This window comes from Gossypium hirsutum, chromosome D03 (genome assembly GCF_007990345.1).
Source record: "Gossypium hirsutum isolate 1008001.06 chromosome D03, Gossypium_hirsutum_v2.1, whole genome shotgun sequence".
Classification (NCBI taxonomy): domain Eukaryota; kingdom Viridiplantae; phylum Streptophyta; class Magnoliopsida; order Malvales; family Malvaceae; genus Gossypium; species Gossypium hirsutum.
Window position 1 is genome coordinate 41,277,428 of NC_053439.1, and position 13,829 is coordinate 41,291,256.

The 13,829-nt window shown below is 33.9% G+C and overlaps 1 non-coding gene across 1 annotated transcript; it reads right to left on the reverse strand.

The window, feature by feature from the left end:
* Positions 1-2,686: 2,686 nt before the first annotated feature.
* Positions 2,687-2,793, reverse strand: LOC121215771 (small nucleolar RNA R71). Its single transcript, XR_005911746.1, has one exon. It is a non-coding gene; the product is annotated as a small nucleolar RNA R71 (small nucleolar RNA).
* Between the last annotated feature and the right edge of the window lie 11,036 nt (positions 2,794-13,829).

Below are 13,829 nucleotides of genomic sequence, written 5' to 3' on the forward strand. Positions count from 1 at the left end.
AATCATAACAATCCAATATATATATATAACTATTTAAAAATAGAAATATATACAAATTATTAAAAATTTAAAAATATTTCATTATTTATAAAATTATAAAATTATAAAAAAAATGATTTAAAAAAAAACTCTCTACTAACCCAAATACCTTTTTTTAATATATTTTTAATAATTCTCTATTTTTATTGTCATCTACTTTTTTTAAAAATTTTTTAGTATATGACTAAATTGATAAATTTTGTAAACGCTGAGAACTAAATTTATTAAATACTTTAGAATTAGGACCAAATTGATAGAATAGCTAAATATTGGAGGACTAAATTTGTTATTATACTAATAAGAAAGTCCATGTCACTTTTTTATAGACAAATGACCAAAAAAATTAAGTTTTGAAAATATAGTGAGTAAATAAAAAAATTAGTTGGATGAAAAAAATAGAAACACTTTTATAATTGAGTGACTTATAAATAAATACTTATAATATAATTTCATTTAAACATTACTAAATATTTAATTATAAGTATTTTTTTCTTTTTTTTTTGAGTGTATGAAGGTTTAGGGTTTAAGATTTTTGTATTTATTTGTGTTTAGTAATTATAATTTAATTATAGTTAAATAAAGTTATTAGGAATTGAAAAGATTTCATTGTGTGACCAAAATGAAAATGCTCTAAAAATTAGGTAACCATTTGAGTAGATTATCTTTTAGTTTAAGTTTGATCGTAATTCTTCAAAGGCATAATGACTTATTTGACCCTCCCACTTAGACTTGATCATAGGCCAAGCCCAGGTCAGGTCGAGGCCGATGCAGAATTTTAGGCCAGCTTTCTAGGCTTGACCCAGCCTGAAAAACGGGCGTAAAAGTTTGCCTAAGCACAACCCATATTAAAAATGCTAAACCAAACCTCGACCCGGCTCGACTATAGTAAATTTTTTTAGATGAGTTTTTTATATAAAACAAACTTAAAAAATATAATACATAAAATACACTAAAAATATTAAAATAAATGTTTCCCAACAAATTGAAAATACAAAAAAATATATATTATAAGCATGTGATTCAGGTCAGGCCGAGCCTAGCCTGGGCCAAAAAATTATGCCTGAGGCCCGGCCCGTTTTCAAACTAAGCCTTATTTTTTGTCCAAGCCCATTTTTCGAGCCTATATTTTTACACAAACCCTCCCACTTTTCGGGCTGGCCTTCGGACCTGGGCGGGTGGCTCGGACAATGATCAAGTCTACTCCCACTTTATAAAAAAAAATCATTTTAGCTCTCCATTTAATTTTTCACCTGTTTTAGCTCTTAAACTCGCGTTATTTATCAAATTACCCAAAAATGGACAGAAAAGTAAACGTCTATTAACTTTTGCTAACATTGCATACACATGGATTGCCATGTGATTGCCATGTCATCATTTAATTAATTTTTTAAAATTAAAATTTTCAAAAAAAATTATTAAAATATATTTTTAATATTGTATTTTTAGAAAAATTAATTGTTGATGTGGTATACACGTGGACTGCCACGTGGATTCCATGTCAGCAAAGTTAACAAATATTAACTTTTCCATCATTTTGGGGTGATTTGACAAACAATGCAAGTTCTAAGGTTAAAAGAGAAAAAAAATTAAATGTGTGGCTAAAATGATTGTTTTTTGTAAAATCGAAGGGTCAAATAAGTCACTATGCCTTGCTTAAATGTGTATTATTTTTATTTCTAATTTCAAGAAAAATAACATATTTAAAAATTCTTTATTTTTATATTTTATAATAAAAATTAAATGAGATATTACTCTCATTAATAATAATAAATCAATCGGAATTAAGAAATTGTAAATATTCAACTCCAAGTAATTGGTATAGATAAGAAGAATGTTAGACATCTCAACATGCTCATGTTCTTCAAATTATCATCAACCATCTTACTCTATTTTCTTTTTTTGCTGTGGCAACCATCTTATTTTTAAAAAAATATAACTTAGAAATTCATCTTACGTTTACTTTATGATCATAGTTTCTGTTCCAAGTCACAATTGTTGATTCTGTTATTATTTTGTTGGGATTTTCAAGCAAAAACTAATTAAGTTCAGCATGAAATTAAATTAGACACGAGAAAATAATTATAAATCAAGTTACAATACTTATTGTTGGGTGTAACCCCCAAAAAATATTTTGCCTAACTAACTAAGGGCATGTTTGGTTGGGGTGAATGGAATAGAGATGTAATGGACCGAAAAGAAGATAAGCAAGTCAAAGAAGGACCGAAAATATGAACTTCGAAAACCAAAATCAAGGAAGCGGAGTGAATCAAGTTCAAAATCCTATCCTTATTGCTGATGATAGGGATAGAACTCTAAAAAAATATGTTGTGGCAGTGTTTCATGAGCTTAATTCAGGTATTAGGAGACCCAAAATCGAGGCACAACAATTTGAGCTGTTTCAGTGGGCTAATTCAGTGGAATGCCTACTGAAGATCCTCACCTTCACTTAAGACTGTTTATGGAAGTGAGCGATTCTTTCAAGCTAGCCGGAGTACCCGAAAATGTACTACGATTAAAGTTATTCTCATATTCGCTAAAGGACAGAGCTCGAGCTTGGTTGAACGCATTACCACCAAATTTCATTACCACATGGCAAGAGTTAGCAGAAAGATTTCTTTTGAAGTACTTCACACCTAGCAAGAATGCTAAGTTAAGGAATGAGATTACTACCTTCCGACAGTTGGATGATGAGTCATTGTATGAGGCATGAGATATGTTTAAAGAACTATTACGAATATGTCCTCATCACGGAATCCCTTATTGCATCCAATTAGAGACGTTATATAACGGTGTGCATACTCATATGAGGATGGTAGTGGACACTTCTGCTAATGGTGCTCTTCTTTCTAAGTCTTATAATGAGCCTTATGAAATCATTGAAAGAATTGTCAGCAATAATTATCAATAGCCAACCAACTGAGTAGCATTAGGAAGATGAGTCACAGGACTACATGAAGTGGATCCACTTACTTCACTAGTATCTCAGGTATATTTGATTTCCTCAATGCTTAAAAATTTTACCACTAATGGGTTTAATAGTTTTGCAACTCAGCCACCAATCAATTTGAAAATCTAACCCGTGTTTATTGTGGGGAAGGGAATTTGTTTGAAGAATGTCCATCAAACCCCAAATCCATGTATTACATGGCCAACCAAAGCCGAGGTAGGCAATGACTGCAATCCAATTTTTATAAATCATCTTGGTGAAACCACCCTAACTTTTCTTGGAGTAACCAAGGGGCTAGAACCAGTAACACTTATGCACAACCTAGACCGACCAAGCCTCATATTTTTACCCAACAAGTTCAGAAACCAACTCAAGTTGAACCTTCCAATAGCTTAGAGAACTTATTAAATGCATATATGGCAAAGAATGAAGTCACTTTAAAGAATTTGGAGAATTAAGTGGGTCAACTTGCTGCTGAACTTAAGAACTAACCACAATGTACTTTGCCTAGTGATACGGAAAATCCAAGAAATTTGGGGAAGAGCATTGTAAAACATTGACATTGAGGAGCGGAAAGACATTAGAATCCAACACTGTCGAAGTTGAAGAGGAGCTAGCTGATGCTCAAGATTTAATGGAAGTTTAACCAAGTGTTAAAATTCTAGCTTGACCAGGACCAGAATATACAAAACCCGATAAGGTAATTTCTGAACCAGTCAATTCTGATAAACTAACAACTCGTTAGATGCAGAATTGCCACAAAAGATGAATCAACCAGTTCTAGTAAAGAATCCTCCACCACCCTACCCTCAAAGGATTCAAAAGCAGAAACAAGAAGTCCGGTTCAAGAAATTCTTAGATGTACTTAAGTAACTGCATATCAACATCCCGTTGGTAGAAGCACTTGAGAAGATGCCAAACTACGTCAAATTCATGAAGGATTCATGTCCAAAAAACGGGGACTTGGAAAATTAGAGACGGTAGCCTTGACAAAGGAATGCAGTGCATATCTTCAAAATAAACTACCCTAAAAAATGAAAGACCCTGTATGTTTTATCATACCTTGCAACATTGGAGTAACTTACTATGGTAAGACACTATGTGATTTGGGTGCAAGCATCAACTTGATGCCCATGTCCATATTTAGAAAGTTAGGGATAGGTGAAATTAGACCTACTACGGTTACACTTCAATTAGCAGATTGATCCTTAGCACATCCAGAAAGAAAAATCGAGGATGTATTGGTACGTGTAAATAAATTTATTTTTCCTACTAATTTTGTTATTCTAGACTTTGAAGTAGATAAAGAGGTGTCAATCATCCTAGGAAAGCCTTTCTTAGCAACTAGAGGGACCCTTATTGATGTGCAGAAAGGTGAGCTTACTATGCCTGTTCAGGATGACCAGGTAACATTTAATATTTTTAAGTCTATGAGATTTCCTGACACAGTTGATAATTGTTATGCAGTATCCGAGTTAGAGGAATTAGTCATGGAAAAGGAATTCAACTCTGTTGAGGACCCATTGGAGCAAATTTTGACATCAGACCCTTTAAGTGATGAAGAGGGGGAGGAATAATTAACTTTCCTAGAAGCTAATCAAAGGGGATTTCCCTCACATTTAAAATATGTTTATTTAGGTAACACTTCTACTTTGCATGTGATTGTTCCAACCGAGTTGATTGAAAAGCAAGAAGAAAAACTCATCCTAGTACTGAAATAATTCAAGAAGGCTATCGGATGGACCATAATCGATATTCGTAGTATTATCCCCATTTCAGATAGTTCGTGGGTGGGTCCAATCCAATGCGTGCCGAAGAAAGGAGGTATTACAGTCGTTGAAAACGAGAATAATGTTTTAATATCAACCAGAATGGTTACGAGATGAAGAATTTGCATAGATTACTGAAAGTTGAACAAGGTGACTAGGAATATTATTTTCCTTGATGCTATTACTGTTTCCTCGATGGATACTTGGGGTATAATCATATTATAGTAGAACTAGAGGATCAACACAAAACAATGTTCACATGCCCGTACGATACATTTGCATTTAGACTCATGTCATTTGGTTTATCTAATGCACCTGCTACAATTCAAAGATGTATGATATTTGTTTTTACTGACATGGTTGAAAAGTATTTGGAAGTTTTTATGGATGATTTTTTAATGTTTAGAGATACTTATGATGATTGCTTAGCCAATCTAGCCAAGGTACGAAGGTGATGCGAAAAAACAAGTCTCATACTTAACTGGGAAAATTGTCATTTCATGGTACGAGAAGGTATTGTTCTAGGGCATCGAATAATAAGACATAGAATCGAGGTAGATAAAGTAAAGGTAGATGTTATTGAGAAACTTCCACCTCCAACATCTGTAAAGGGTGTTAGGAGCTTTTTGGGCCACGCCGGTTTTTATCAGAGATTTATCAAGGACTTCTCTAAAATTACTAAACCCTCATGCAAATTATTGGAGAAGGACACGATGTTCAAATTTGATGAGGAGTGTTTAAGAGCTTTCAATGATTTAAAAAGTCGGTTAGTTTCGGCACCAATCATCGTCACACTGAACTGGGCTTTACCATTTGAATTGATGTGTGATGCAAGTTAGGGGTGTTCATTCGGTTAATCGACCGGTTAACTGACCCGAAATTGTTATAACCGAATTAACCGACCTTCCAAAATTTTTAACCATTAACCGAACCGAATTTTTAAAAAAAAAAATTAACCGAACTGAAATTTTTTCGGTTAATAAGGTCGGTTAACCGAATTAACCAAAAAATATGTGTTGTTCATTTTTGGTTAAAAATTACCCGGATTGACACTTTGAGATTATGTCACATTATTAAAATTTTACATATTTTAAGTTGATAAAATAAATCTAATTGTCAATTTAAGTACTAAAGCCAATGAAATTGAAATATTAAAATGAATATTACGTAAAGACTAATACATGTAAATAGACATGAATGAACTTGAACATTAAAGAGGGGGAATGGAAATTTTTCCAGGTATTTGCATTCAAACAACTCTTTTTCATTCTTGGACCCATTTGCTCTTTATTTTAAACTAGCTTCTGCCTTTGGCAAATACCATTATAAACAATAGCTCCATTGCTGACTTTCTCATCTTAAATATTAAATATGGTTACGCAAAGTTCAACCATAGTTTAATTGGAATTACTAATTCCATTCTAAATATTAATTTGATGGGATTATGCTAGCTATCGGAATACAAGCAGACCAATAAGTTTTAGCAGCAGCTTGTTGGTAAACTTCCAACAAATCCCTTCCCTTCTGAGAATTAATGGTCAACCAAGACTTGTGTTTGACTCTATTAGTCTGCATATTGCAAGGTAAACAAAACCGTATATAGTTCCATATTAGTCTGCATATTGCAAGGCTGTCCTATTTGGTGAGCCTAAGAAAAATTGGGTTGGGTTTATATTGGCTGAGTTTAAATTGGGAGGGAGTAGGCCTACCTTGTAAATTTCAGTTTACCCGAATTTTTTTCGGTTAACTGACCCATTTCGAACCGATTTAACCGTTAACCAAACAAATCAAAAAAACCTAACCGACCCCCGACCAAAATTTTTCGGTTAACCGATCGATTAACCAAACTCAGTCGGTTAACCGAAAAAATTCGGTTTTAACTGAATAATGCACAGCCCTAATGCAAGTGACTTCGCAATAGGAGCTGTGATGAGCCAACAAAGGAACAAAGTTTTTCATCCCATCTACTATGCAAGTCGGACTCTGACAGGAGCTCATTTGAATTATACGGTAACAGAGAAATAGTTACTTGCTATTGTGTTTGCTTTTGACAAGTTTCGATCTTATCTTGTAGGTACCAAAGTGATGGTCTATACAGATCACTCGGTAATTAAATACTTACTTGCCAAGAAAGACACTAAACGAAGGTTGATCTGATGGGTACTTCTACTCCAAGAATTCAATCTAGAAATTCAAGATCGAAAGAGGGTAAAAAATCAAGTAGTAGACCACTTATCTAGATTGGAGCCGCAAGAAAGGACTTCTCCAATTATACTCATTCAGGAAACATTCCCAAATGAACACATACTTAAGGTAAATCATATCCATAATACCCCTTGGTTTAATAATTTTGCTAGCTAACTATCTAGCTTGTGGTTTGATTTCCCTTGATAAGTCATATCAACAAAAGAAAAAGTTTCTTCACAATGTGGAGTACTATTTCAGGGAAGAACCATACTTGTTCAGAAAGTGTGCAAATCAAATGATCAGGAAATGCGTGGAAGAAGATGAAGTACATGAGATTTTATATCATTTCCACACAACTCTGAGTGGGGGACACTTTGGAGGTACACGTACTGCGGCCAAAATATTGCAAGTTGGATTCTTTTGGCCAACGCTATTCAAAGATGCATATGATTACATAAAGAGTTGTGATCGATGCCAAAAGGTTGGAAACATCACCAATAGAAACGAGATGTCCCGAACAAACATCATTGAGGTAGAATTATTCGATGTTTGGGGTATTGACTTCCTTGGTCCTTTCCCTCTATCTTTGGTCAAAAGTATATATTGGTAGCAGTAGACTACATGTCTAAGTGAGTTGATGTCGAGGCATATCCGACGAACAATGCCAAGGTTGTGATGAAGTTTTTGCAGAAACATGTGTTCACAAGGTTTGTAACTCCTAGGGATATCATTAGTCATGGGTGGTCCCATTTTGTGAACAAATGGTTGAAATGGTTACTTGATAGACATGGAGTGAAGCACAAGGTTGCCACAGCTTACCATCCGCAGACAAATGGGCAAGTTGAACTGGCAAGCAAAGAGATAAAAGGCATACTCGAGAAGTTACTTCATCCAAACTAACAAGATTGGTCCAAAAGACTAGAGGATGCTTTATGGGCATATAGGAAAACATACAAAACACCTTTAGGGATGTCACCCTATAGGTTGGTTTTTGGGAAAGCCTGTCATTTGCCCTTAGAGTTGGAACATAAAGTTTACTTAGCTCTCCAACAACTCAACTTGGATCTTAAACTTGCTAAAGAGAAATGGATGCTTCAACTTAACGAGTTAGAAGAGTTCCAAATGATCTTATACGAGAATGTCAAACTATTTAATGAAAGACTGAAAAGATGGCATGGCAGGCACAATCGAGTTCAAGAATTTAAAGTAGGTCTGCAGGCCTTGTTATTCAATTCCAGATTAAAGTTCTTTCCAAGTAAGTTAAAATCACGTTGGTCCAGTCCATTTATGATTCACAAAGTTTTTCCATATGGACTTGTTGTACTTCAAGGTAAGGGAGGTAAATTTTTAGTCAATATTCAGCGCTTAAAACATTACTGGAGGATAAAATTGAGTGGGATAAAGCTTAGTTCATTTTATCAGATACTTATTTTTTCTCATTTTCTTTTAAATAAATGACTTAGGGTATATTTTCGGGATTAGTATGTTAAAATAAATTCTGTCTAGAAGATTGGAACTTAAACGGGACCGTTTATGACCCCTTTAATTTTTCCTGGGAATTGATTTTAACATAACCTTTCAAGAAATTATTCCCTAAATGGTTAAATAAATATTCCGTTTTTTCAATTAAAATGGTCAATTTTGATCCAAGTTTTAATTGCAGCTCAATTTTCAAACTTTCTTTAAGTTTAGGTACTTAATTGAATTATTTGAAAATTTTTGTTGTTCTTTTTGTAAATATTAAAAATTAGCAGTTTCTTTTTGAAAATATTTTTAAACAGCTAAAATAAATGTTTAATTTTTATTTTCTATAAATAAGGGTGATAATACTTAATATATAATTATAATTATTATAATGTATATTAATTATTATCAACTTTGTATAGAATTAGAATTAGTTTAAATTTTATCATATTTTAATTAAGAGTTTTTATTCCAATAAATAAAGTAATAGTAAATAATGTTTTAATATACATTATATTAATTATTAATTTTTATTAACTTTATATGACATTAGGACTTAGAATATTTTATTGTTAATTTGTTCTAAGAATTCTAATTGAATTCTTTCCTCCATTTACTATAAATTCTACCAACCTTTTCCACCATTCACATCACCTTAACAAACCACACCAACACCCAACATCGGCACACCAGCACACGCCCAGCAGCCCCAACGCGTATGCATTTTCTATTTCTAACTCTAGCTCATACGCACCTACCGCTCACGTTAGGCCTCGCATGCTGCTCCCGTGCACATGTTGTTGCCGCATCTGCACTTGGCGCACCTACCACTCGCTCACACCTGCCCCTTCTCGTGCGTTGCTTATGCACCAGCCCTGCTCGCATCGCTGCTGCCCCCGCGCATTACTGCCATTCATTTCTTCCAACCGTGCATACCCTTACACAAACCGAACACCCCTTGCCACCTTTACACCACACTTCCATCACATTTAGCCACCAACTGATCACCCTTCCAACCAACCCTCAATCAAAATCTTTTGCTTTAAATTTTATTTATTTTATTGAGTCTTTAGTTTTTATACAAAGGTGGTAAGGAAATTTTTCTCCTAAATTTCAATTTTATTTATTTAATTTTTAAATTTATTAAATTATTATTTTATATTAATTGAATTTTTAGAAAATATTTGTTTACATCTTATGTTCAGGTTAATCATACCTCGCAAAAGAATTCATGCCTCTGTCCAAGTTGAAGAATCACAAAACAAATTTCACTGCGAAGAAGCCAAAGAGAGATACGATAGCATCTTCAAAAATCAGCAAATGCTCCCAAAAAAAAGGCTTTACACTGAAAGAAAGCAACTATATCGATTTCATGGCGCGCATTTGACAAATTATTGAAGCCCTTATTTGGGAGTTGTTTTGTGAGAAAAGAACTAGCATAGATGAAGAGTTGGTTCATAAATTTTATGCGAATTTGACCTCAAGCGAATTAAAGAAAGTTTTTGTCTGAGGAATCAAGGTACCAATAAACTCAAACGCTATTAATGAATTCTTTGAATTGCCTTATTTTGAAGACGATGAATATTCTTCTTTTATGAGAAATATTAAGGCTGAAAAGTTGCAAGAATTCTCGAGGAACTTACAGTTCCAGGTTCTAAGTGGATGATGTCAAAGCATGGAGCTCACACTTGCCGTAGAGAATATTTGACACCATTAGCAAAGGTATGGTTTTATTTCATTCGATTCAGCCTTATGCCTATTTCACATGAGACCACAATTTCATTAGAGCGAATGGTTTTGTTATACTCGGTCTTAACAACAAAGACCATTGATGTGGGATAAATCATTCTGAGAGAAATGCGAAATTGTATCGCTAGACTTTCTGGCCCAGCTTACTTTCCCTTTATAATAACAATTTTATGCTTGAGAGCTAAAATTCTTGCAAACGTAAAGAAGACAGATTATAGTCAAGGCACAATCACAAATTGGGACCTCTACCAAATAGCCAGAGATTCTATTCTGTAGCAACGAGTTAAATTACGCGAGGATTCCGAAGAAGAAGAAGAAGAAAATCCCACAGAGATTTAACCAATGCAGTCAGGTGAAATCGCTGATAAGGCAGAACCAAATGAACTAATAACCGAACCTGACATGGCGACCTTAACATTCAGAACTCAATCGTCTCGCCTAGATCTTTGTGATGAGCTATCAAAGTTGATGGACATAATGCAACATATGTAGTGGCAGCAACAAGCTTACTAGAGATACTCAAAAATACGGGCTGACTCAATGAGAAGCGCTTTAATGAAAATATTCAATGGCCCGTTTATTAGTGTGCCTGAGTTTCCAGATTTCATATTTGAACCATAGAGTCTAATATCGAAGAAGGAGTGAAGCGATTCATGCAAAAACAAAGATAATGGAGCAAAAAAATGAGCCAAATTCTGAGGGATCTACAAATAAACAAGAAGGGGGAATCTTTACCTCATATTCTTTCTTAGGATATTTAATATTTTTAAGATTAGGTTTTAGTAGGATTTTTATTTCTTGCATAATAAAATAAAAGGTGAAAATCATAAAGAAAAATGAACAAGTTGCAAAATAAGAAGTGTGGCAATTGATATGTACATGTCTAAGATTGGATCTAGAAAGAGTTTGGTACTTAAGCAGTCAAATTGACTCACCTCCTCTTTTCTAGAATCCTACGTGGTGTATAGTATTTATTCACTTCTAAGAATGGGAACATTGTTCATCTTAAGTACGGGGGATCGAAAAATTGAAATTATTTCCTCTCAGAATAAATTTTTCTTTTAATTATGGTAGGGTTATATTTTGTTCAAAAACTTGAACTTTTGTTAAGTATGCTAAACTTCAGTATGAATAAAGTTCTATTATTTAAATAATTGTTATGTTAGCTGAATTATATGTAAATCATACCATAAAATTTTTTAGTTCCTTAGGAACGCTAAGCATGCTTGAAAGTTTAAGTCTCTAGAATTGACTTAGAAATTTCTTGAGGCGAAATCCTAGGAAGCATGGAAAGTTGAAAATGATTTAGGAAAACTTTTGTTTGGACCATTTGAGCCTTTCATGTAACACTCCTAACTCGTATTCGACACCGAAATAGGGTTACGAACCATTACCAGACTTATAGATCAAATGATCACACATATCATATTCTTTTCTCATTCAAATCAAAAACCATTAAAATTTATCCATCTAGTCCCTAATATGAGCCATTGAGGCCCCTAATATACATTAGAAATAGTTCGAGACTAAACTGAGTACTCAAGAAATTTTCGAAAAACATGTAAAATTTTCAAAGGTACAGGGGACACACGCCCGTGTGTCTCATACGGCCAAGAGACACGCCCGTGTCTCAGGCCATGTGGGCATTTGAAATGGGGCCACACGCCCGTGTCCTTACCCGTGTCCTAGCCCGTGTCTAAACTAGTGAACATATTGATTTAGGTCACACGGCCAGACCACACACCCATGTATCAGGCTGTGTGTCAGGCCGTGTGAAGCTACTGACTTCCTTTCTAAAGAAGTTACAAGGGACACAGAGCCATGTCACCTGGCTGTGTGTCACACACGGCTAAGATACATGCCCGTGTCTCTGCCCATGTGGACAAAAATAGGTCATTTTCCAAGCCATATTTCTCACCCAAATTGGTACCGACCTACACACATCAATTTAAATATAACCATGGCATATCTAGGCATTCAAAACCAACCAATAACAAGTTTATAACATGTAATATCAACACATAGAAGTATGGTACTAATAGGCATCTCAGTTGGCCACTTTAAAACTTGCCAATTATGCCTCCAAAATCTACCTAAATGGTCAAACACATATAAGCATCATTGTGCCTAAAACTTATCATGCATGCTACCTATCAATCTCAGTCATTTGGTACCCAAAATACCAATTCACAACCAAGGCATTCACATGGCAAGCATACATCACATACAATGAAACTATTTACAAATTTACATAATAAAATATACCAAATTCAAGCCAATTCAAATGGCTAACTACATTACCAAAACATATAAGCTACCATTAGCCAAAATGACCTATACATGCCATTTAACCCAAATTATAAACTCAAAAGTACCAAAAATAACGTTTGATATTGTGATGCGATCTCCGAGAACTTCCAATTTGAACGAGCTTTCGAAACACTATAAAACACGAAAAAATAAATAGAATAAGTAATTAAGCTTAGTACGTTCGTATAACACAAAATTAAACTTACCATTTAACCACAAATTTAGGTAAGTAACTCAAAGCATACACAATTCAATTTGGCCAAAGCCTATCATATAACCATTAACCAAGTTAGTCATGTATTCATATAAAAACCGAAAATCATGTAAGAATTCAACAATTATTAAATTCCATGTACATATAACCCCTATACCCGTATATCATATAAAAATCGTTTCCATGTAAATACCTGTACTAGTTCATATCGAACTTGTATAATCTCATAATAACACTATGCCTATTGAACCACTTATAATATCGTTAGGTACGCGGGTAGTACACACGGGGAGTACTGAACTGTAAATCTATCAATTATTGTACATTGATGTTCATACGAGCAATAAACGGTAAGCTCCTCCGAACTGAATAATGGTAAGCTCATACGAGCTAATTCAATCCAATTTAACTAATTTAAGCCTCATTCTATGCAATTCAATCCAAACATCATGTTATGGCACAATTACTATTTTGCTCCTATACTTTTAACTTCTTTACAATTTAGTCCTTAGGCTCTTAAAATGAAATTCATGCAATTTCACCCCTAACCAAGCCTAGCCAAAATTAATACATGCTCATACCAGCCCATATATTTCACAAATTTGCACATTTACCACACAATTTACACATTTCTCAATTTAACCCCTAATTGACAATTTCATTAAAAATCACTTAACAAAAGTTGTTTAATTCACACCCAAGATTCATTTTCTTCCACTAAACTTCAAAAACAACTAAAATTTTCTCATGTAAAAACCCTATGCTTTCAACCATATTGCAAATCAGTCCCCTTTTTAGCTAGATTAAGCTACAACATTCCCGAAAACATAAAAATTATTAAAAACAGGATAGTTTTTCACTTACATGCAAAAGGGAGAGCTTGAACCAAAATTTCCTCCTCTATAATGGCACATTCGGCTAACACAATGAGTTTGGGGGAAGATGATAGCTTTTCTTTTGTTTTGTTTCATTTTTTTATCATTTATTTACCTAATTACTATTTTACCCTTATCTAACTTTAAAAATTACTCAATTACCAAGCCATGCACATCCACTATCACCTTAAATGGTATAATTACCATATAAGTACCTCTAATTTAAATTTCTATAGCTATTTAACACCTTTAGCTAATAGAACGCAACTTTTGCA